Source organism: Halichoerus grypus, chromosome 2 (assembly GCF_964656455.1).
Source record: "Halichoerus grypus chromosome 2, mHalGry1.hap1.1, whole genome shotgun sequence".
NCBI classification, from domain to species: Eukaryota; Metazoa; Chordata; class Mammalia; order Carnivora; family Phocidae; genus Halichoerus; species Halichoerus grypus.
Window position 1 is genome coordinate 25,732,818 of NC_135713.1, and position 25,019 is coordinate 25,757,836.

A 25,019-nucleotide genomic window follows, 5' to 3' on the forward strand; every position below is an offset into this window, starting at 1 on the left:
TTTTTTCCCCTTAGATGAGATGTGAAATGTGGTCAAATTCTATCTTGGAAAACTACGAACTCTAAAGAATGTACAAATTAAATAATGACTAAGTGGTTAGGTAAATGTACTTTTAATTATTTAAAAAGACAGTTAATAGCAATTGTCATTTTGGTATTTATAAGAGACATACTAATTTTTACCCTGCAAGCTATCAGAATATTATTAAGTTCTGGGTGAAGAAGCCAATCCTTAATTTAAGGCTAAATTCTACCTTAATAGGCAATGTCTTATGTATCCTTCAGTGGTAGAGAGAATAATGCTCCCATGTCCCCTAATAGTACCTATATCCTAATACCTGCAACCTGTATATATGTTGGGTTACATAGCAAAGGGATATTATGGTTTCAGATGGATTTGAGATTGCTAATCATCTGACCTTAAAATAGGGAGATTATCTGGGATTATCCAGGTGAGCCTACTGTAATCATAAGGGATTTTCTTTATTTATTTATCTTGAGGGGGAGGGACAGAGAGAGAGGGAGAGAGAGAACCCCAAGCAGACTCCCCGCTGAATGCAGAGCTCAACACAGGACTCAATCCCATGACCCTGAGATCATGACCTGAGCAGAAATCAAGAGTCTGACGCTTAACCAACTAAGCCACCCAGGCGCCCCATAGGGGATCTTATATGTGCATGAGGAAGGCAGAAAAGTCAGTGTCAGAAAACATGATGTGGAAAAATCTTAACTGTCATTACTGGCTTTGAAGATGGAAGGGGGCAAAGCCAAGGAATGTGGGCAGTCTCCAGAAGCTGCAAAAGGTAAAACAGATTCTCCTCTAGAGCCTCCAGAAAGGAACAGAGCTGTGTTAACACCTTAATTTTAGCCTAGTGAAACCTAGGTTGGATTTCTGACCTGAAGAACTGTAAGATAATAAATTTGTATTGTTTTACCACTAAGTTTGTGATAATCTGTTACAGCATCCACAGAAAAGTAATACACCTTCTAACTCAGGCTAGGCCTACATAACACCAACAAAGAAAGCCTAAAAAATAACAATGTCAGTGTATTAGTTAGGGTAAGAAATATTAGCTGCTACAGCAATAACGGCAACAACAACAAAACTCTGACAAGCTCATGGCTTGATATAATTAAAATTTATTACTAAACCCATAGAATTCAGACAGATGTTCTGGTCTGGTCACCTTCCATATAGTCATTGAAGGTTCAGTCTTTTTCTATCTTGTGGCCTTAACTTTCTCAAAGACCTTGAAATCCGGGTGCCTGGGTGGCTCAGTCCTTAAGCGGCTGCCTTCAGCTCAGGTCATGATCTCAGGGTCCTGGGATCGAGCCCCACATCGGGCTCTCTGCTCCGCGGGAAGCCTGCTTCTCCCTCTCCCATTCCCCCGCTTGTGTTCCCTCTCTCGCTGTGGGTCTCTCTCTGTCAAATAAATAAAATCTTTAAAAAAAAAAAAAAAGACCTTGAAATCCTTTCCATTTACTGGAAGATGTGGAAAGATTTCATGAGCCTGGCCTGGAAAGGACATATCACTTTCATACACATTCCATTTCCAGAGCTCAGGTTAATGGGCATCTCTAACTGCAAGGGAGGTCATGAAATGTCTAGCTGTATGTCTTTGAGGAAAAGGAAATTTGGAATTTATCTAAAAAGTTGGAGTCTCAGCCACAACTGGGCAAGTCCATCTTTTGATAAAATATAAAAACACAGAAGGAAAAATAATGAACAAATTCTAATACAAAGTGCAGTCCATTAAATAATAGTGATAAGTATAATAGATAAGCATCTATTAGATCTGGTATTAAATACTTGCTACATCATCGAATCACTGTATGTCACTTAATGTCTTTTGGACTTAGTTTTCTCATTTTAGATACATAAATAAAAATCTGTCCTGTCTCCTGTTGGCAAGGATGTGGACAAGAAGGAACACTTTTGCACTGTTGGTGGGAAAGCAAACTGGTGCAGCCACCATGGAAAACAGTATGGAAGTTCCTCAAAAAGTTAAAAATAGAACTGCCTTATGATCTAGCAATCACACCATTGGGTATTTACCCAAAGAATATAAGAACACTAATTCAAAGGGATACATATATATCCATATATATGGATAAAGATGATGTGAGATCTATATATCTCACACACACACACACACACACACACATATATCACTTGTGCTCATCACAAGTGCATTCTTAATCCCCACGACCATTCCTCTACTCACATGCCCTCTGGTAATCATCAGTTTGTTCTCTATTGTTAAGAGTCTATTTCTTTGTTTGCCTCTCTCTTTTTTGTCCCCCTTCGCACATTTGTTTTGTTTCTTAAATTCCACGTATGAGTGAAACCATATGGTATTTGTCTTTCTCTCCCTGACTTATTTTGCTTAGCATAATACTCCCTAGTTCCATCCATGTCATTGCAAATGGGAAGATTTTGTTCTTTTTATGGTTGGGTAATATTCCATTGTGGGTATATACCACATCTTCTTCACCCATTCATCAGTTGATGGACACTTGGGCAGTTCCCATAATTTGGCTATTGTAGATAATGCTGCTATAAACATCAGGGTGCATGTATCCCTTTGAATTAGTATTTTTGTATTCTTTGGGTAAATACCTAATAGTACAATTGCTGTATGGTAGGGTAGTTCTATTTTCAGATTTAAAAAATTTTATGATTATTTTTAATTGTGTTAAAATATGCATAATAGAAAACTTACCATCTCAACTCTTTTTAAAGGTACATCGTAGTAGTGTTAAATATATTCACACTGTTGTACAATCAATCTCCAGAAATTTTTATCTTGCGAACAAATACCATGAAACAAGTACCCATTTCCCCTTCCTAGCAGCCCCTGGAACCCAGCATTATACATTCTTTCTGTATGAATTTGGTCTCATACAAGTGGAATCTTACAGCATTTGTCATTTGGTGACTGGCTTATTTGACTTATCTTAATGTCCTCAAGGTTCATTCATTTAGTAGCATGTGGCAGAATTTCCTTCCTTTTTAGGGCTGAAGAGCATTCCATTGTATCTGTGGACCACATTTTGTTTATCCATTGATGGACATTTGGGTTGCTTGCACCTTTTGGCTATTGTAAATAATGCTGATACAAATATGGGTATACAAATATCTATTTGAGCCCCTGCCTTCAATTCTTTTGAGTATATACCCAGAATTGGAATTGCTGGATCATATGGTAATTCTATGTTTAATTTCTTTCTTTTTTTTTTAAGATTGATTTATTTATTTTGAGAGAGAGTATGCGAGTGAGCATGTGGGGGGAGGGACAGAGGGGAAGAGAGAATCTCAAGCAGACTCCCCACTAAGTGGGGAGCCCAATGTGGGGCTTGATCTCACAAACTTGAGATCATGACCTAAGCTGAAATCAAAGTTGGATGCTTAATGGACTAAGCCACCCAGGCACCCCATCTATGTTAAAATTTCTTTTTGAGGAACCTCCACACTGTTTTACACAGCGGCTGCACCTAGCTTTTGGAACACTTTTAATGTATATCAGTCTTCACTGTTAGTACTTTCTTCTAATTTAAGTCTAATTTAAATCCTTAGGTCTGTTTCTTCTTGTGAAGGGAAAATAGCAAATGGCTCTCATCTTTTGGGTGAGAATTCTTCAAAACCCAGAAAACCATTTTTTAATCATTACTAGTATTCATTGTCTCAAGTTCATATGGTCCTGAGATGTTTTTTGTTTTTGTTTTTATTATGTTATGTTAGTCACCATACAGTACATCATTAGTTTTTTTTTTTTAATTTTTTTATTGTTATGTTAATCCCCATACATTACATCATTAGTTTTAGATATAGTGTTCCATGATTCATTGTTTGTGCATAACACCCAGTGCTCCATGCAGAACGTGCCCTCTTTAATACCCATCACCAGGCTAACCCATCCTCCCACCCACTCCCCTCTAGAACCCTCAGTTTTTTTCTCAGAGTTCATAGTCTCTCATGGTTCATCTCCCCTTCCGATTTCCCCCCCCCTTCATTTTTCCCTTCCTGCTATCTTCTTCTTCTTCTTCTTTTTTTTTTTTTTTAACACATAATGTATTATTTTTTTCAGAGGTACAGGTCTGTGATTCAACAGTCTTACACAATTCACAGCGTTCACCATAGCTAAATTAATCTCTAAAACCTTCCATCTCCAGGCGAAACAGGTAGCAAAGCAGCAACCCTGATGTTGATGTGCATGTTAAAACGTTGCTCTGACTCAAAGAACTGGAATGTAATTTATCATTGAGGATAAATTCTGAAAACACCTCCATGATCAAGATAAAAGATGAAAAAGAAGAGTATCTTTGGGCTCCAGGGAGAATTAGATCTGATGGAATCTGCTGCAACTTGCAAAAGTGAGCATTTTAAAAAAAAATTTTTTATTGTTATGTTAATCACCATACATTACGTCATTAGTTTTTGATGTAGTGTTCCATGATTCATTGTTTGTGCATAACACCCAGTGCTCCATGCAGAACATGCCCTCTTTAATACCCATCACCAGGCTTACCCATCCTCCCAGCCCCCCTCCCCTCTAGAACCCTCAGTTGTTTTTCAGAGTCCGTCGTCTCTCATGGTTCGTCTCCCCCTCCGATTTCCCCCCTTCATTCTTCCCCTCCTGCTATCTTCTTCTTTTTTTTTTCTTAACATATATTGCATTATTTGTTTCAGAGGTGCAGATCTGTGATTCACCAGTCTTGCACAATTCACAGTGCAAAAGTGAGTATTTTTAAGGGCAACAATAGGACTGCAATATAGTAGCCCAGAAAGAATTGTACCTGAAAATGTTCCTGCCCATTAGGTGCAAATCAACAGTGAAAACTAGATGCTGAGTACTCAATAAATATATAAAATATATAAAAAATAAATTTTTTATTTATATCAAGTGCCTGCTTCTTTCTAAAGCTGATTTTGTTTTCTTTTTAACTTCTGTATTCTCTGGCTGCTACTGCTACAATGGATACTGCTGCTTGGCATGCAAATGTCAAGAATCAACTAGCCAAAGTGAAGAGGAAGGAGAGAACCATGAAGCCTTACATATCTTTCACTCAGTAGGGCTGGTGATAACGTTTACAAGAGAAGACTGCTGCCAAACTAATGCGGAAAAGGTGATGATAACGCATTCTACAATCAGATACAATGTCATGTAAACATAGAGTGTCGGGTGCAAAGATAAAATCAGGAACATGAAAGTCCCCTGAGATGCAGCAGCAACAGGGGCAATGTGTGCAGCCGCCCTAGCAATGTGAGGGAGGCAGGATAATACTGTATTTGTTCATGAAGAAATGAGCCCTCTTGATGCATCTTTCTCAAAACAATTCTTTCCCTCTTCTGTGACACTACCTTCTCCTACTACAGAGTCTACCTACTCTGTTTTATCTATGGCTAATCTTCTACCTCCAGTCCCCTGAGAGTCTCCTCTAACATCCCATCCTCACCCCTCTCCTATGATCTGTTTATATTTTCACTCCTAGAATGAACCATGGTCTAGCCTCTAGCTATCACCCAAACTCTGGGCCTTGTATTTCCAATTGCCATCTAGAATTCTCCATAAAGATATACATTTTAAGAGACTGTAAGGTTGAATGAATTCCATAGGAATGAGCCACTCTTCTTATCAACTAGAAAAGAACAAACAAATATACAGGTAACAGTCTATACCTCAGGATATATGTTCATCTATCTTTTATAGATTCTAAATATAAGCACAGTATTCTGTTTATAGGGAATCCTCAATATAAGTTTTTGACTAAATGCATTCACATGGATTAATGTGAGTAAAACTTTATATAACAGATTATAGGAGATAACTATTAATATTTTTACAAGCTTTTTAAGGTCACTAGTATTGGATTGATGAGTGACAAAGAGAAAGTAGAATTCCTTGGCTCCCATGATTCTTGGGCAAGAAATCGTGCCTTCAATTCTCTAGCATCAGTTACTGGCTAACGGCTGTCTGAGGGACTTCTGGCTCCCTGCCTGTGTGGGTGAAGGCTCAGGAATACTCTAGTAGTCCTCCAAACAAAGTTGTTGGTGTGAGCTTTTGGAAACAAGAACATACAGAGGCCAGGGGAAGGTCACACAAATGGTAAGCAGTGTAGTATCTCCTACACCAAAAAAAAATTAATGTCTCATAAAACATATTAATATGTCTGTCTCTTGAAAATTCCAGTAAATTTTGAAATAAAATTGGGGCACCTAAATGGCTTAATCAGTTAAGCATCTGACTCTTGATTTAGGCTCAGGTTATGATCTCAGGATTGTGAGATCGAGTCTCTCTCCCTCTCCCTCTGCCCCTCCCCACCACATCCCCCACCTCCACTGGCACACACACACTCTCTCTCTCTCAAAACAATTTTTTTTGAAATAAAATAGTTTTCAGAATGATATCATCGTTGCTCAAGACTTAACTTTACCACTGCTTTTAAAGATGCTCCACGTGGTCTCCTCTCCCTAACTTCCTTAGCTGTGTGGCTTGAACATTTCACTTGCTGACAAGAATGACATGGAAATGGCATACTGACGGACAGTTGGGACAAAAGATACTGTACTTGAGAGCTGTTTGGCAAGCTGAGGCTAGAAGAGTTCTACTTTCCCTTCCTGTTCTCAGAACACTAATATCTAACTGTGACTTTGTGATACTACACGAGGCTGAGATACCAGAGAAATTCTCAAGAAAACATATCTGGATCTACTTTTTTGTTAAAAAGTAAGAGGTATGACTGAAATAAGGCTTAAAAAAAATTCTAGAACAAAGAAAACTTAAACACATAAAAAATATTGCCCTTCAGGGGCGCCTGGGTGGCTCAGTTGGTTAAGCGTCTGCCTTCGGCTCAGGTCATGATCCCAGGGTCCTGGGATCGAGCCCCGCATCGGGCTCCCTGCTCCGCAGGAGCCTGCTTCTCCCTCTCCCACTCCCCCTGCTTGTGTTCCCTCTCCCACTGTGTCTCTCTCTCTCAAATAAATAAATAAAATCTCTTTAAAAAAATATTGTCCTTCAAATTCACCCTTACATTTGTTCCTTTATTCCAACAGAGTGTCCATCATTCAGTTACCACCAGGGACATCCATGAGCCAGGATAAGACAATATTTTAACTTTTAGATTATACTTTGATTTGGTCTCAGAAATGTGAAACACAACTTAGTAAGCTGTTTTACATATCATATTTCACTCCAAATGACTTCTAATTGTTTACAAAAATTTTTAAAAATCACCCTGGAAGGATGAAAAATTTCCATGACTGAAGGCATTATCTAGATCTATAAGGCACTATGTAGAAATGCCATAATCTAGATAAATTAGGCCCCAAAGTTGGAATTACTTGGATATTCCATGTGAATGTGCCTTTTTTGCCCACGTTATCCAGAGGATTCATTGAATTTCTTCTGTAGTTCATAGTGTGTTCTGACTTTCTCATGGTTAGTGTGTCTTAATGGGTATTCAATTTTTTCATATTTTGTCATTTAAAAAATAATCACATACGTCATAGCATACAAGCTCAAATGCTCTACATGACAGAAACACTAATAGAAACACAAGCATGACAGAGACACGAAATTCCCTCCAAAGTTCATGCCTTCATATCTATGGAAATAGAACATTGTACCTGGATTCCTGGAGCCTAATAACAAAAATGGGAAACAAATTTAACTGAGGGTCAAATGTGTTCTTCACATTCATGACTATTGTACAGTAAAATCTATTATGAGTTGAAGATTTACACTATGCAGTACTTAATACCATTTTGTGGTATTTTTGCAAATAACACAAGAACATGCATAGTTGTTTTTGTATTCCAATGAGTTATCATACAGTTTTATATTAGTTTCAGGTGTACAATATAGTGACTCAACACTTCCATACACCACCTGGTGCTCATCACGACATGTGCACTCCTTAATCCCCAAAACCTATTTAACCCGACTCTTCACCCACCTCCCCTCTGGTAACCATAAGTTTGTTCTCTATTGTTAAGAATCTGTTTCTTGATTTGTTTCCCTCTCTCTTTTTTTCCCCTTTGCTCATTTGCTTTGTTTCCTAAATTCCACATATGAGTGAAATCATATGGTGTTTGTCTTTCTCTGCCTGACTTATTTTGCTTAGCATTATACTCTCTAGCTCCATCCATGTCATTGCAAATGGCAAGATTTCATTCTCTTTTATGGCTAAATAGTATTCCATTGTATATATACATATATACCACATCTTCTTTATCCATTCATCAGTTGATGGACACTTGGGTTGCTTCCATATCTTGGCTATTGTAAATAATGCTGCAATAAACATAGGGGTGCATGTATCCCTTTGAATTAGTGTTCATGTATTCTTTGGGCAAATACCCAGTAGTGTGGGTGCTGGATCTTAGGGTAGATCTATTTTTAACTTTTCGAGGAACCTCCATACTGTTTTCCACAGTGGCTGCACCAGTTTGCATTCCCATCAACAGTGCATGAGGGTTTCTTTTTCTCCACAACCTCCCCAACACCTGTTGTTTCATGTGTTGCTGATTTTAGCCATCCTGACAGGTGTGAGGTGATATCTAATTGCAGTTTTGATTTGTATTTCCCAGATGGTAAGTGGTGATGAACATATTTTCTTTTGTCTGTTGGCCATCTGGATGTCTTCTTCGGAGAAATGTCTGTTCATGTCTTCTGCCCATTTTTAATCGATTTATTTGTTTTTTGGGTGTTGAGTTTTTTTAAGGTTTTATTTGTTTATTTGAGAGAGAGATAGAGAACCTTTGAAAGAGAGAGAGAGAGCACAAGCAGGGGTGAGGGGCAGAAGGAGTGGGAGAAGCAGGCTCTCCACTGAGAAGGGAGCCTGATGTGGGGTTTGATCCCAAGACCCTGGGATCATGACGTGAGCTGAAGGCAGATGCTTAACCAACTGAGCAACCCAGGCGCCCCTTGGGTGTTGAGTTTTATAAGTTCTTTATATATTGTGGATACCAACCCTTTATTGGATATGTCATTTGTAAATATCTTCTTCCATTCTGTAGGTTGCCTTGTATTTTGTTGATTGTTTCCTCTGCTGTGGTGAAGTTTTTTATTTTGATGTAGTCCAAATAGTTTATTTCTCCTTTTGTTTCCCTTGCCTTCAGAGACATATCTAGAAAAAAGTTGCTTTGGCTGATGTCAAAGAAGTTATTGCCTGTGTTCTTTTCTAGGATTTTTATAGTTCACATTTAGGTCTTCAATCCATTTTGAGTTTATTTTTGTGTATGGTGTAAGAAAGTGGTCCAGTTTCTTTCTTTTGCATGTAGCTGTCCAGTTTTCCCAACACCATTTGTTGAAGAGACTGTCTTTTTCCCACTGGATATTCTTTCCTGCTTTGTTGAAGATTAATTGACCGCTTAGTTGTGGATTCATTTCTGGGTTTTCTATTGTTCCATTGATCTATGTGTCTATTTTTGTGCCAGTACCACACTTGTTTTGATCACTACAGCTTTGTAATACATCTTGAAGTCTGGAATTGTGATGCTTTCAGCTTTGCTTTTCTTCTTCAAGGTTGTTTTGGTTATCTGGGGTCTTTTGTAGTTCCGTAAAAATTTTAGAACTGTTTGTTCTAGTTCTGTGAAAAATGCTATTGGTATTTTGATAGGGTTTGCATTAAATGTGTAGATTGCTTTGGGTAATATAGACATTTTAACAATATTTGTTCTTCTAACCCATGAGCACGGAATGTCTTTCCATTTCTTTGTGTTGTCTTCAATTTCTGTCATTGTTTTATAGTTTTCAGAGTACAGGTCTTTCTCCTCTTTGGTTAGATTTATTCCGAGGTATCATATTTTTGATACAATTGTAAATGGATTGCTTTCTTAATTCTCTTTCTGCTGCCTCATTATTGGTATATAGAAAGGCAACAGATTTCCATACATTGATTTTATACCTGTGACTTTACTGAATTTGTTTCTTAGCTCTAGCAGTTTTTTGGTGGAGTCTTTCAGGTTTTCTATATAGAATATCATATATCACCTGCAAATAGTGAAAGTTTTACTTCTTTTCTTGCCAATTTGGATGCCTTTTATTTCTTTTTGTTGTCTGATTGCTGTGGCTAGGACCTCCAGTATTATGTTGAATAAAAGTGGTGAGAGTGAACATCCTTGTCTTTCCCTGACATTAGGTGAAAAGCTCTCAGTTTTTTTTCCATTAAGGATGATGTTAGCTGTGAGTTTACCATATATGGCATTTATTATGTTGAGGTATGTTCCCTTTAAACCTACTTTGTTGAGAGTTTTTATCATGAATCGGTATTGTACTTTGTTAAATGCTTATTCTGCATTTATTGAAATGATCATATGGTTCTTAACCTTTCACTTTTTGATGTGATGTATCACATTGATTGACTTGCAAATACCAAAGGTTTTGCTCAGGTCAGTAAGTAAAGAACATGGAGAAACTTGCAAAGTAGTAGTACTTTTATTACATTTCTGTTACCAGGTTTCTGAAACTCTTCATCACAGCTTGGGGAAACAAATTTTTATTTGACTAAAGAAAAAAATAACCATGATATGGCAGCACAAAACATTTCAGAAATAGTAAAAGTCATTTCAGTAAAAGAGTCTTGTGGAGTTATGAAAGAAAGGAAGAAAGAAGAGGGCGGCTCAAAGACAGAGTTGTTGGAAGAACCTAAATGTTTAGAGAATTCTCACTGCTGGAGCTGAGACTCTGAAAAGTTAATGTGAAACATCAAAACATGTTTCTGTGTTGATGGAAGTGCCCCAGTAAAGAGGGGATAATAGCAGAAGCAAAATGATTGAGTTGCTGAGAGGGTTTGGATCCAGGTAGAGGGACTGAATTTTGATTCAGCAAGGATACATATTCAATGTAGCTGAAAAAATGCAGAGTTTGGGTGCTGAATGCAGTTATAATTTGATATTTGATGGTGAAAGCTGATGCTGATTGCTTCTATTGTTTCTATAAATGTCATCACTGAGAATGATGGGAAAGTTTGGGAGGGGGTAGGAGATTTGAAGGTAGAAGAAAAAAATGTGAGCTAGTAGTAATTTAGGAGAATAAGGAAGAGAATAAATTAGGCATATGTGGTAGGATTGCCCACTGGAGGTTAGCAGTCTTGAATTTAAAGTGAGATCAATCAACAGTTGTTTTCTTGAGTGGTCAGGAAAGTCTCAATTTTAGCTATTAATGCTTTTGATTATTATTAATTGTGAGGTATTACACTTTGCCCATTGGCTGTTTGGATAACTTCTGGTCTTAGAGAGAGAATGTCCAAGCCCACTACTGTCTGGAATCACAACCTTGGATAGTATTACAGCTGATAAAAGATAATAGAAATTGGAGGAGGTGCCTGGAGAAGAGAGATGCAGTTTTCTCTTAACTGGAGTATGTTCCCTATGAGTTGAAGATAAGAGAGTTAGAGGGAGGCCAAGTTACAGGTCAAGAAGCAGGAAGGAAGGGTCTTAGGATGAATAGCCAGCCCCATATTATCCTAGACAGCAAGGCACCATCCTATTGTTGATTCTGGGAGTAAAATGGTTTCCCTGGTTACTGAAGCTTGTTTATTCAGTCAGGCCAAAGCAGCAAGTATGTTCATGTTATGACAAGCATGTGACAAGCCTTTATTCACACCTTCTGTATCATCATATTCTTCTTCCACCTAGCTGCACTATTTCTGCTTTTTTATACCCCCGCCCCCCACCATGGCTGCTTGTTTTCTTCTACATCCAGCCCCATAACTGGGGTGGCTTCTCAAAGGCTCATCCTTGGTTCTTTCTTATGATATATTTACACTTTTCATTTCTAGAAAGAAGAACAATTCTCTTGGTTGTAGTTTGCTCCTAGTCTCCCACCCTGTGTTGTCAAATAGCATTTGGACATTTCCATAAGAGATAAATATTAATTCATCATTTGTCCAAATCAAAACTTACTGTTCTTCCTTTAGGCTTCCCTGTACAGGACTATAGAGGTACTGTTCTTACAGTCTTTTGAACGGGGACCTTTTCAATATCATGACTCTATACTTTTCTTTCTTCATCATGTCCAGTCTACTCCTAAGTCCCACCCATTCCCCTTACGCAATGTCATTTCCCATCCTCTTTTTCTCTATCCCCTCTATCCTCAAGACTTACAGCATCTCTCTCAAGGACTATTTCATAGCCTCCTAACCCGTCTCCCAAGCTCAAGTCTCTTTGCTCTAAGCCTTCACACCACCACCTGTGCTATCATTTACACATTCCTGGAATAAAGTCCAAACTTCTTAACGTGACACTTATGATTTTCAGTCATCGGTTTCTAGCCTATCCAGCCTTAATTTACAAAATATATGTATCCTCACCATATTAGTGGCACAATAAACTGCACCTATGTCCAAGCATGCTCTGTTCTCTTTCCTCCATGCCATTGCTGCCACAATTATTTTTTTCTTCTTTCATAATCTTTCCCTAATTAGATATTCCTAACCTTCTAGATAAATTGTGGATGGCATTACAACATCTGTTTCTATCTATATCTATAATATAAATATATAAAGTATATAAAACATGAAAAATGTAATTGGCTTAAAAACATGTAAATAAAAATTACATATACATACATACATGTAATGTTTTCAAGTCCATTATATTTTAGTTCTCCATTATAAAAGAAATACTGGCACACTGAAGAAAATTTGGGAGATATGGATAGGAAGGAGAAAGCTATAACCCATGGAACAGTCAACATAATACAACCAAAGCTATGATATTAGTAAACTTCTCTCTTTAGATGTTTCTAGTTGAAATTATCATGCCCAAAATTCCACCAGGTTCCTAGCACAGTTTTGAATGCATCAAAAATTACTCCACTAATCAGGTGATTTTTTATTTGAATTCTTAGAGAACACAAAGTTGTACTGTCTTATTAATGCTCTGATAATATTATTTTAATAAAATGACTAAACCATTTTTGTCCAAAGCAGCCCAATTAAATACACAGATTCCAAAAAAAGATAAATTTGGTCAAGAGTGAAAGCTTGGGGCGCCTGGGTGGCTTAGTTAGGCATCTGCCTTAGGCTCAGGTTATGATCTCAGGGAGGCCCATGTCGGGCTGCCTGCTTGGCAGGGAGTCTGCTCATCCCTCTCCCTTTGACCCACTGTGCTTGTGCTCTTGTTTGCTCTCTCTCTCTCTCAAATGAATGAATGAAAAATCTTAAAAAAAAAAAAAGTCTGAAGGCTTGACTTTCTCACTTTTCCCCATGAAGACATTTTTTTTTTTAAAAGATTTTACTTATTTATTTGACAGACAGAGACAACGAGAGAGGGAACACAAGCAGGGGGAGTGGGAGAAGGAGAAGCAGGCTTCCCGCTGAGCAGGGAGCCTGATGCGGGGCTCGATCCCAGGACCCTGGGACCATGACCTGAGCCAAAGACAGACGCTTAACGACTGAGCTACCCAGGCGCCCACCCATGAAGACATTTTTGACTGATGTGTTAGTCTTCTATGGATGCCATAACAAAATACTACAAGCTGGGTGGCTTAAACATAGAAATTTATTTTCTCACAGTTTTTGAGGTTGGAAGTCCAAGATCAAGGTGTTAACATGTTTATTTTCTCCGAGGCCTCTTTCCTTGGCTTGTAGATAGCACCTTTTTGCTGTGTTCTCATATAGCCTTTCCTTTGTGTGCATGTATCCCTGGTATCTCTCTTCTTATAAGGACACCAGTCATATTGGATTAGGGCCCCACCCTTACAACCTCATGTAACCTTAATTGCCTCCTTAAAGGCCTGATCTCCAAATAATACTGGGGGTTAGGGATTTAACATGAATTTTGAGAGGATACAATTCAGACAATAGCACTTTTACCTGGCCCTTTCAACACATGACAACATATACTGATAGGAATCTCATTTTTTCTTTGCTTTGTTAATAATAGGAGATTTAGTGGGGGGAAGTAAAATACTGCCATAAGTTTATATTAATACCAAATTGGAAAATTTGGAACCTTTCATATGGCTGAATAGTCACATTGAAATTTCACTTTAAGTAAGATTGTGAAAACTTTTTTCCTGTTTTCATACTCTTTTTTAAAAGTTTATTTTTTAGTAATCTCTATACCCAACGTGGGACTCAAACTCATGACCCCAAGATCAAGAGTCACATGCTCTTCTGACTGAGCCAGACAGGCATCCCTTTTTTCCCTGCTTTCAACAAAAGAGATATCAAAGAATCCTGGTTGCATTAACTGAATTTGCTCACAATTCAGAATGATACAAAAGGGAGGCAATATCAGGTCTAGTGGTGTGGAGTCACTGCTTTTCCCATCTCGTTTCCAATCCATCTGGAAGAACAATATCTCCCTTCCAAGAGATAATTAAAAAAATTTTTTTTAAATTTTTTAAAAGAGATTTTACTTATTTGAGAGGCAGAGAGAGTGAGAGAGAGAGAGAGTGAGTACGAGTGGTGGGGGAAGGGCAGAGGGAGAGGGAGAAGCAGGTTCCCCACCGAGCAGGTAGCCCAACTCAGGGCTCCATCCCAGGACCCCAGGATCATGACTGGAGTGAAGGCAGATGCTTCACTGACCGAGCCACCCAGGTGCCCCCCAAGAGATAATTTTATTTATTTTTTAAATTTTATTAAAAAAATTTTTTTTTAGAGAGGGAAGGGGGAGTGGGGAGAGGCAGAGAAAATCTTAAACAGCCTCCACACTCACCGCGGAGCTGATATGGGGCTTGATCTCACAACACTGAGATCACGACCTGAATCAAAAGCAAGAGTCCAGACACTTAACTGACTGAGCCACCCAGGTGCCGCTTAAGAGATAACTTTATATTGGATTGGACATAGAGATAAAATCCTGCTCTGATATGTATAAGGTGTTGACATTTCCAAAAGAAAGTCACAATATGTTCTCTCCTTGGGTCACCAATAAGTTCTGAATATGGATCCAGCAGGCATCTGTTTACCTTTCCTCTGATTTCTGCAAAGTAAGTAAAGTGCTCCACACAAGAGTGTTGGTGAATGTACTTTGTTATCACAAATGGAGGTGTTGATTATGAAGATTATGGAGAAGCAAAGCCATACACTGGTTGTCACTGGACGGAGGAAACCAGCCAAGAATCCAGGTAACAAAGGCTCCCAAAGAAGCCAAAAGGCAAGTCAAACACCCAGATGATCACACTGAAAAAATTAATTTTATAGCACAGCATTTTGTTCTTGTACTTGTCGGTTTGTGCTGTGTATGCCCTCAAGTTGGAAGAATCCAACAGAGATGACATCAGGGAGGAGCAAATATGGGCTGGAGTAGTGACTAACTCTTCATCACTGGCTAATCCTTAGTACTTAGAAAAAGTCTATATTTATGGAATTTGCCTGGAGGGTCTAATAAAGGTGCTTAAAATAAAGGTGGTCAAATCAGTACACTCATAATTGCTATGAGATAAAGACAGGATACATTATTAAACACCCCAAAGGTCTTCAAATCTCACTTCATAGTTATTCTGGAGCTCTCTCCGTCAAAAATCTTCCATGATTTAAAAAAAAAAAAAAAAAAAAAAAAAATATATATATATATATATATATATAGAGAGAGAGAGAGAGAGAGAACAATCTAAGTTTCAGCTCCATTATTTCCTGCCAACTCACTTAGAGAGGTGCTACTGAGCAATTAGATGGTCCCCAAGCAGGATTTGGAAAGAGAAAGAAGACCAGATAATCACCCAGAATCAACTGGTAGATAATTATAGTGGTCTTCTACAATGTTGCCTGCAATATTAGGTTTTCTTAAGCTACTTGTTTAAATGGCATCACAATGATAACATCACTAAGGCATTCCTCAGCAGAAAGTTTTCTAGGTAACAGCATTTTTTTCCTTTCTGTTTCTTTTTATAAATGGAAAACATGGAATTCATATTTTCCCTAAAAGATAAACATGTGATTCACTTGCTTTTGTCCTGTCTCTAAAAATAACTCTGGTTGAGAGTGTAAATAACATTCCACCCATTGTCATCACAATATTCTTTAAGTAACCACTTTCAGGTGTAGAACTGCAGAGGCAATAGCAGCCAGGGTCACATGGCAGTTTTAGTTTATCCTCCCTAACATGCAATTCCAATTACAAAAAAAATAAGGAACTCTTTTTTTTTTTTTAAAGATTTTATTTATTTATTTGAGAGAGAGAATGAGAGAGAGAGAGAGCACAAGAGGGGGGAGCGGGAGAGGGAGAAGCAGACTCCCCGCTGAGCAGGGAGCCCGATGCGGGACTCGATCCCGGGACTCCAGGACCATGACCTGAGCCGAAGGCAGTCGCTTAACCAACTGAGCCACCCAGGCGCCCAAAAATAAGGAACTCTTAATGGTGGGTTCAATAGTAGAGGTATGGAAGCACTGCTTTAAGACCAGGCCGGGTTTGCACTAAGAAATTAAATCATTGAAATATTTTGTTTTTAGTAGGAATTGGGCAAGTAAAAATGACTCACTGTGTTTTCTAATTGCACTAAGATTTAGCTCTATGTGACCTCCTCTTCTTTTTGGGCAGGAAGTGAAGGAGGTTGTGGAAGATTGTGGAATTTGGTGAGTCTTGTTAACTTCTCAGCAAGTCAATTTTCTGAAAACAATAGAACTTGTATTCCACAAAATTTCGCTGTGATATAAAATTAAAGTTACTTACTACTGGCTTTTATAGAGCATTAAATCTTGAAGCCAAATGTCTTTTGACCACTACGACATCAATGGGCTTTTGGCCAAGTTAAAACTGGCCCTCTTGTAATGAGTTATAGATAAAGCATTTATCCTGTCATTCTTAATCACAAAAATAGCATGGAGAATGGAGTACAAGTGGAGAAAAAACTATCCAGAATTTGGGGAAGGGGTGACACACTGGCCCCAGGCATGATAATTTCCAAATTTATATCCTCACTTTGGGGATCAATTTGGGGAAATCTAAAATCTCAGCAGATGAGAGGTTATTAGCTCAAAGAACTCCTGCTGAATTTCCACTTATCTTTCATAATTTAGCTCAAGTAGCTCTTCCATGAAGTGGTCTTTGGGAATTCTCCCCATTTCCAGCATCAAGGCATTCCTTCCTTTCTGCATTTATTGTACTTCACACATAACTCCAAGAGAATTCATCGCATTAAAAAAAAAATTATATGTTTGTCTGTCTCTTCCACTTAGACTATGATCTCATGGTAGTCAGAGTTTTTTTCTCATTTGTCTTTGTACCTCTAGGATCTAGCACCATGTCATGTGTTAGAAATGAAATCTGATGTTGATGACAGCATAGTCAACTTTTTCAGAATATGGAAACTGTGAACATGCTCCTGGTTATCTCTCCAGGATATATTGAATGCAATGAATTCATAACACTATAATACACAACTATAATATACTATTAATTATAATAAAGGCTGATCTGGAAATTAAGAAAAAGGAATGTGTTTCAAATAAAGTAGAATAAGATGAAACACGAAATTGAGAGATGGGGGAAAGTGGTATTTTGTAAATAGGTGTTTTCAATATTTAAGTGGGGAGGAACATGCCTTATCTGGATTTCTCATCTGTTACAGATTTGGTACATGATTATGTGAGTACCTGGAAGCAGCAGGCCTCTTTAGGAAATCATCCATCCTTTTAGTCCATTAGGTCCCTTATAACCCTGCCATCTTGGAAGGATCTGGCCACTGAGGCACCAGGGAAGCTCTTTTGAGTTCTTTTGGTATTAAAAAAACCCCAACCAAACAAACAAACCCACCTCTAGAACAGGTATAACCATACAGTCATCCACTGTGAAAGAGTGGGTTAATCTCACTAAATTGAGGGATCTAACTGTTTACATCTATTTGGCTTAATTGTCCCATTTGGAATTAAGAGCTGCCAGTGAACAGCTTTCAAAAAGGTTAAGAGAAATATAGCAAAGGGCTGAGTAAGATGAGGGAATGAAGATTTTGTATAATAAAAAGGCTGCCAAGTTTCAGAGAACAAATGTAGAAACTATGAAAAATGTTCCAGCAAAAGAGAGGGGAGTAAAGGAGAACTAACAATATCTAATTTATAAAAATGTCATTTTTTTCATTTCATTTTAGTAAAAGAATAACATAAGTAAATAGGATCAATTCCATATTCTTTAATATTTTTCATTTTAAACATTGTTTCCGAAATATAGTATATTTTACTATTGTGAACTGTTAGCACCTGGATATCAAAATAAATTTTACTTATATCTCTCATTAGAATGAAAACCTTGTAAGGTAGGAGTTTTGCTCTTGTTCACTGCTCTCTTTCTCATGGTTTGAGCAGTGCCTGGCGCACATTAAGACAGTCAATAGATATTTAATGATGGATACACAAGTCTTACTCATTTTAATTTATTACCTCTAATTTATTCTCTACACTATTGTCAAACTAATTTGTCTAGAATACAAATCAGATCATATCATTACCTTGATGAAAACTTTCAATGGTTTTTCATCTTTCTTAGGTAAAAACCCAAATTCTATAGCATGTCATATAAAGCCTTTCATGATCTGGCCCTTGCATGACTCTTCAGCCTTCTCACTTTTAATTAATTAATTGACAAATTAATTAATTCATTCAACAAATATTTATTAAGTGTCTACAATGTTCCAGATACTTTGTTAGATATTGAGGACATGATGACAAACAAAAGCAGGTAGTCCCCTCGCTTCTCATTATACCGTTATTGAATAACTAGACTTTTACTGTGTTTGAAAATGAATCTGACCCATGAGTCAAAGAAGAGAACACAATAGAAACTAGAAGATACTTAGAACTGACTGATGATGAAGATACCAAAACTTGTGGGATACAGCTAAAGTAGTGCTTGAAAAAGTTTATAGCTTTAAAATGCATATATTAGAAAAGAAGAAAGGCACTCAACTTCATCAGTTGTCAGGTAGATGAAATCTACAATCGCAGTGAAATATACATTACACTCACCAGAATATCTAAGATGAAAAAAAGGACAATATCCAATTTTGGTGAAGATAAGAAGCAACTTGAATTCTAACACATTGTTGGTGGAAGTCTGACTTGTTATAACCACTTTGGTAATCTGTTTGGCTGTATCCCCTCAAACTTGTGAAACAGTCACTGGCCAAGTGTTCTTGCTCTCTGCTTTAGCTGGACCATACTTCAGTTAGGCTTCTCTCCTCCCTGCAGGCCCCTAAACTTTAGCTCACCCCCAAGTTTAAACAAGCACTAAAGCACTAAGGTGCAGAACATTCCTCCTTAACAGCTTATTCTGAAAATTGGTTATCACAGAGAAAGATATTGCTTGTTGGAGCACTTTGATTTTTGCCAATTACTCCTGCCCACCTGTGCCTACCTCCCCCACAAAATTCCTGCTAGTCCTTCTTCCCCCTATATATCTATATTTATATATATATTTATATTTACATATATATATAAATAAACCTTTTTCTTGATTTTGAGATACTTGTGGATTTCTGAGATCAGAGTGTTGTCCCTATTGCAATAATCTATTTAGATAAAGTCTTTCCTTGTCTAAGTCCAGCTTTGTTTTTATTTGCCATCATATAATGGAACACTATATAAAAATGAGAATGAGTGAGCCACAGCTATATGCAACAATGTGGATGAATCTTACGCATATAATGTAGAGCAAAAGAGCAAGACCAAAATGGCTATACATCGTATGATTTCATATATACAAAGTTCAAAACAGGAAAAATTTATCTATATTGTTGGAAGTAGTTCCCTTAGGGAGGCAGTTGCAAGAAGGGGACAAAAAGGCAGCTCCTAAGGCACTCATAATATTCTGTTTCTTGATCTAGGTGCTCATTACATAGAATATGTTCAATTTGTAAAGTTTCATCTAGTGATAGATTTATAATTTGGGAAATTTTCCATGCATTTTGCTTTGATTAAAATTTACTTTAAAAATGGAATCATTTAGAACAATCACAATTTATTTCTCTCAAACTTGAATGAAGCAAAGACAAAAGACAGTTAATGTTTTCTAACTAGCAAATGACTAGTTGTGACTTAAATAGCGATGGAGTTAAGAATAAAATAAGTTAGGGACGTGTGGGTGGCTCAGTCAGTTAACCATCTGCCTTCAGCTCAGGTCATGATTTCAAGGCCCTGGGATCGAGCCCCATGTCCAGCTCTCTGCTCAGTGGGGAGTCTGCTTGTCCCTCAGCCACTTTCCCCCACTCCTGCTCTCTCTCTCTCTCTAATAAATAAATAAAAATACAATCTTCAGGGGGAAAGATGGCGGAGGAGTAGGGGACCTTATTTCAACTGGTCCCCGGAATTGAGCTGGATATCTACCAGACCACTCTGAGCACCCACGAAACCAGCCTGAGATGTAAGAAGATCTGGATCTCTACAAACAGAATATCACAGGCGGTTGGTTTTGAGGTACGAAGCGGAGAGCCGTGATTCTGCGGGCAGATACCGGAGGATAAACGGCAGCGAGGGTGCCTGGCCGTGGGGATCCTACACCGCAGGTGAGTGACAGCCTCCCATGCTGCGGACGGGCACAGACTCGCAGACCGGTAGCGGCGGGAAAGGACTTTAGGGCAGCCCCCGGGGCGGAAAACCAGACCGGCGGGGTCGCGGCGCACGCGAACCGCAGCCCCCCGGACAGAAACCCGGAGCGACGGTCGCGCGCACGCGAACTGCAGCCTCCGAGACAGAAACCCGGTGCACCGGGGTCCCGCAGGTGAACTGCAACCCCCGGGGTGGAATCCTCGAGCGGCGGAGTCCCACACACGCGAACTGCAGTCCCCGGGATATGACCCCAAGCGGCGGAGTTGCGCATGTGCGAACTGGGAGCGGCTGGCGGTTTTAGAAGCACAAAGGGCAGAGATGTGCCCCGACCTGGAGGCAGGACTGGGAGCGCTGCGGAGGGGCGCACAACCCAGGCCGCTGCAGTTTATAGCAGCACAGACAGAAACGGAGAAGGTGTGGCCTGGAGAGCTCACTGAAGAACAGACTGCTCTGTTCTCTCTGCTCTGAGGCAGAGGGTTGGAAACGGTCTCTTCTGCTCTGACTCACAGAAGAGACGCAGAAAGCCACCAGGGAAAGGCGCCAGAGAACAAAAGCCCCAAAGACTGATTCCCACTGAGCCCATCCCCCGCCACAGGGGCGCAGGGCAACTCCGCCCAAACAGGGTTGCCTGAGTAACAGCGCGGCAGGCCCCTCCCACAGAAGACAGGCTGGGAAAACAAGAGGCCAGCAACCCTAATGTCCCAAGAAAACAGGTGCATCTTGCTTGGGTTCTGGTCAATAATTTGGACTCTATACATTCCCTCAAACACGCATCAACAGAATGACTAGGAGGAGGAGCCCCCAAAACAGAAAAGACTCAGAGATTATGACTTATGCTGCAGATTTACAAATGGATGCAGATATAACCAAGATGTGGGAGATGGAATTCAGGCTAGCAATTGTGAAGACAATGGCTAGAATGGAGAAATCAAGTAATGACAACATAGAGTCTCTAAGGGCAGAAATAAAAGGTGAATTGGCAGAACTTAAAAATGCTATCAATGAGATCCAATCCAATCTAGATAATCTAACAGCTAGGGTAACTGAGACAGAAGAGAGAATAAGCGATCTGGAAGACAGTATAATAGATAAAAAGGGAAAAGAGGAAGCCAGGGAAAAACAACTCAGAATCCATGAAAATAGAATCAGAGAAATAAGTGACACCATGAGGCGTTCCAATGTCAGAATCATTGGAATCCCGGAGGGAGTGGAGAGAGAGAGAGGGCTAGAAGATGTATTTGAGCAAATCGTAGCTGAGAACTTCCCTAATCTGGGGAATGAAACAAACATTCGAGTCCTAGAGGCAGAGAGGACCCCTCCTAAGATCAAGGAAAACAGGCCAACACCCCGGCATGTAATAGTAAAACTTGCAAATCTTAGAACCAAGGAAACCATCTTAAGGGCAGTTAGGGGGAAGAGATTCCTTACGTACAGAGGGAGGAACATCAGAATAACGTCAGACCTATCCACAGAGACCTGGCAAGCCAGAAAGGCCTGGCAAGACATATTCAGGGTACTAAATGAGAAGAACATGCAGCCAAGAATACTTTATCGGTCAAGGCTGTCATTTAGAATGGATGGAGAGATGCAGAGCTTCCACGACCGGCAGAAGTTGAAAGAATATGTGACCACTAAGCCGGCCCTGCAAGAAATATTAAGGGGGGTTCTATAAAAGGAGAAAGACCCCAAGAGTGATCTACAACAGAAATTTACAGGGACAATCTATAAAAACAACGTCTTCACAGGCAACATGATGACAATTAATTCATATCTTTCAATAATCACTCTCAACGTGAATGGTCTAATTGCTCCCACAAAACGGCACAGGGTTGCAGATTGGATAAAAAGACAGGACCCATCCATATGCTGTCTACAAGAGACTCATTTTGAACCTAAAGATACATCCAGACTGAAAGTGAAGGGATGGAGATCTATCTTCCATGCCAGCGGACCTCAAAAGAAAGCTGGGGTAGCAATTCTTATATCAGATAAATTACATTTTAAACTAAAGTCTGTAATAAGAGACACAGAAGGACACAATATCATTCTTAAAGGATCTATCCAACAAGAAGATCTAACAATTGTAAATATCTATGCCCCCAACATGGGAGCAGCCATCTACATAAACCAACTGTTAACCAAAATAAAGAGTCATATTGATAACAATACGTTAATTGTAGGAGACCTCCATACTCCACTCTCAGCAATGGACAGATCATCTAACCAGAAAATCAACAAGGAAACAAGAGCTTTGAATGATACATTGGACCAGATGGACCTCATAGATATTTACAGAACATTCCACCCTAAAACAACAGAATACTCATTCTTCTCGAGTGCACATGGAACTTTCTCCAGAATAGACCACATACTGGGTCACAAATCAGGTCTCAACCGATACCAAAAGATTGAGATTATTCCCTGCATATTCTCAGACCACAATGCTCTAAAACTGGAACTCAATCACAAGAAAAAATTTGGCAGAAATTCAAACACTTGGAAGCTAAAGACCACTCTGCTCAAGAATGTTTGGGTCAACCAAGAAATCAAAGAAGAACTTAGACAATTCATGGAAATCAATGAGAACGAAAACACATCGGTCCAAAACCTATGGGATACTGCAAAGGGGGAAATACATAGCCATCCAAGCCTCACTCAAAAAAATAGAAAAATCCCGAATTCACCAACTAACTCTACACCTTAAAGAACTAGAGAAAAAGCAACAAACGATGCCTAAGCCACGCATTAGAAGAGAAATAACTAAAATTAGAGCAGAAATCAATGAATTAGAAACCAGAAACACAGTAGATCAGATCAACAAAACTAGAAGTTGGTTCTTTCAAAGAATTAATAAGATTGATAAACCACTGGCCAGACTTATCCAAAAGAAGAAAAAGGATCCAAATTAATAAAATTATGAATGAAAGCGGAGAGATCACGACTAACACCAAGGAAATAGAAACAATTATTAGAAATTATTATCAACAACTCTATGCCAATAAACTGAGCAATCTGGATGAAATGGAGGCCTTCCTGGACACCTATCAGCTGCCAAGACTGAAACAGGAAGAAATTGACAACCTGAATGGGCCAATAACCAGTAACGAGATTGAAGCAGTGATCAAAAACCTCCCAAAAAACAAGAGTCCAGGGCCTGATGGATTCCCTGGGGTATTCTACCAAACATTTAAAGAAGAAATAATACCTATTCTACTGAAGCTGTTTCAAAAAATAGAAACAGAAGGAAAACTTCCAAACTCATTCTATGAGGCCAGCATTACCTTAATCCCCAAACCAGGCAAAGACCCCATCAAAAAGGAGAATTTCAGACTGATATCCCTGATGAATATGGATTCCAAAATCCTCAACAAAATCCTAGCTAATAGGATGCAACAATACATTAAAAGGATCATCCACCACGACCAAGTGGGATTTATCCCCGGGATGCAAGGGTGGTTCAACATTCGCAAATCAATCAATGTGATAGAACACATTAATAAGAGGGGGGGGAAGAACCATATGGTCCTCTCAATTGATGCAGAAAAAGCATTTGACAAAATACATCATCCTTTCCTGATTAAAACTCTCCAGAGTATAGGGATAGAGGGAACATTCCTCAAGGTCATAAAATCCATCTATGAAAAACCCACAGCGAATATCATCCTCAATGGGGAAAAGCTGAGAGCCTTTCCCTTAAGATCAGGAACACGTCAAGGGTGCCCACTCTCACCACTATCATTTAACATAGTATTAGAAGTCCTAGCAACAGCAATCAGGCAACAAAAAGAAATAAAAGGTATTCAAATTGGCAAAGAAGAAGTCAAACTCTCTCTTTTCGCAGACAACATGATACTTTATGTGGAAACCCCAAAAGACTCCACCCCCAAATTACTAGAACTCATCCAGCAATTCAGTAATGTGGCAGGATACAAAATCAATGCACAGAAATCAGTTGCTTTCTTATACACTAACAACACAACTGTAGAAAGAGAAATTAAAGAAACGATTCCATTTACAATAGTACCAAAAACCGTAAGATACCTCAAAATAAACCTAACCAAAGAGGTAAAGGATCTATACTCTAGGAACTACAAAACACTCATGAAAGAAATTGAAGAAGACACAAAAAGATGGAAAAATATTCCATGCCCATGGATCGGAAGAATAAACATTGTTAAAATGTCTATGCTACCCAGAGCAATCTATACCTTCAATGCCCTCCCGATCAAAATTCCAATGACATTTTTCAAAGTGCTGGAACAAACAATCCTAAAATTTGTATGGAATCAGAAAAGACCCCGAATCGCCAAGGAAATGTTGAAAAAGAAAAACAAAGCTGGGGGCATCACGTTGCCCGATTTCAAGCATATTACAAAACTGTGATCACCAAGACAGCATGGTACTGGCACAAAAACAGACATACAGACCAATGGAACAGAATGGAGAACCCAGATATGGACCCTCAACTCTATGGTCAAATAATCTTTGACAAAGCAGGAAAAAACATGCAATGGAAAAAAGACAGTCTCT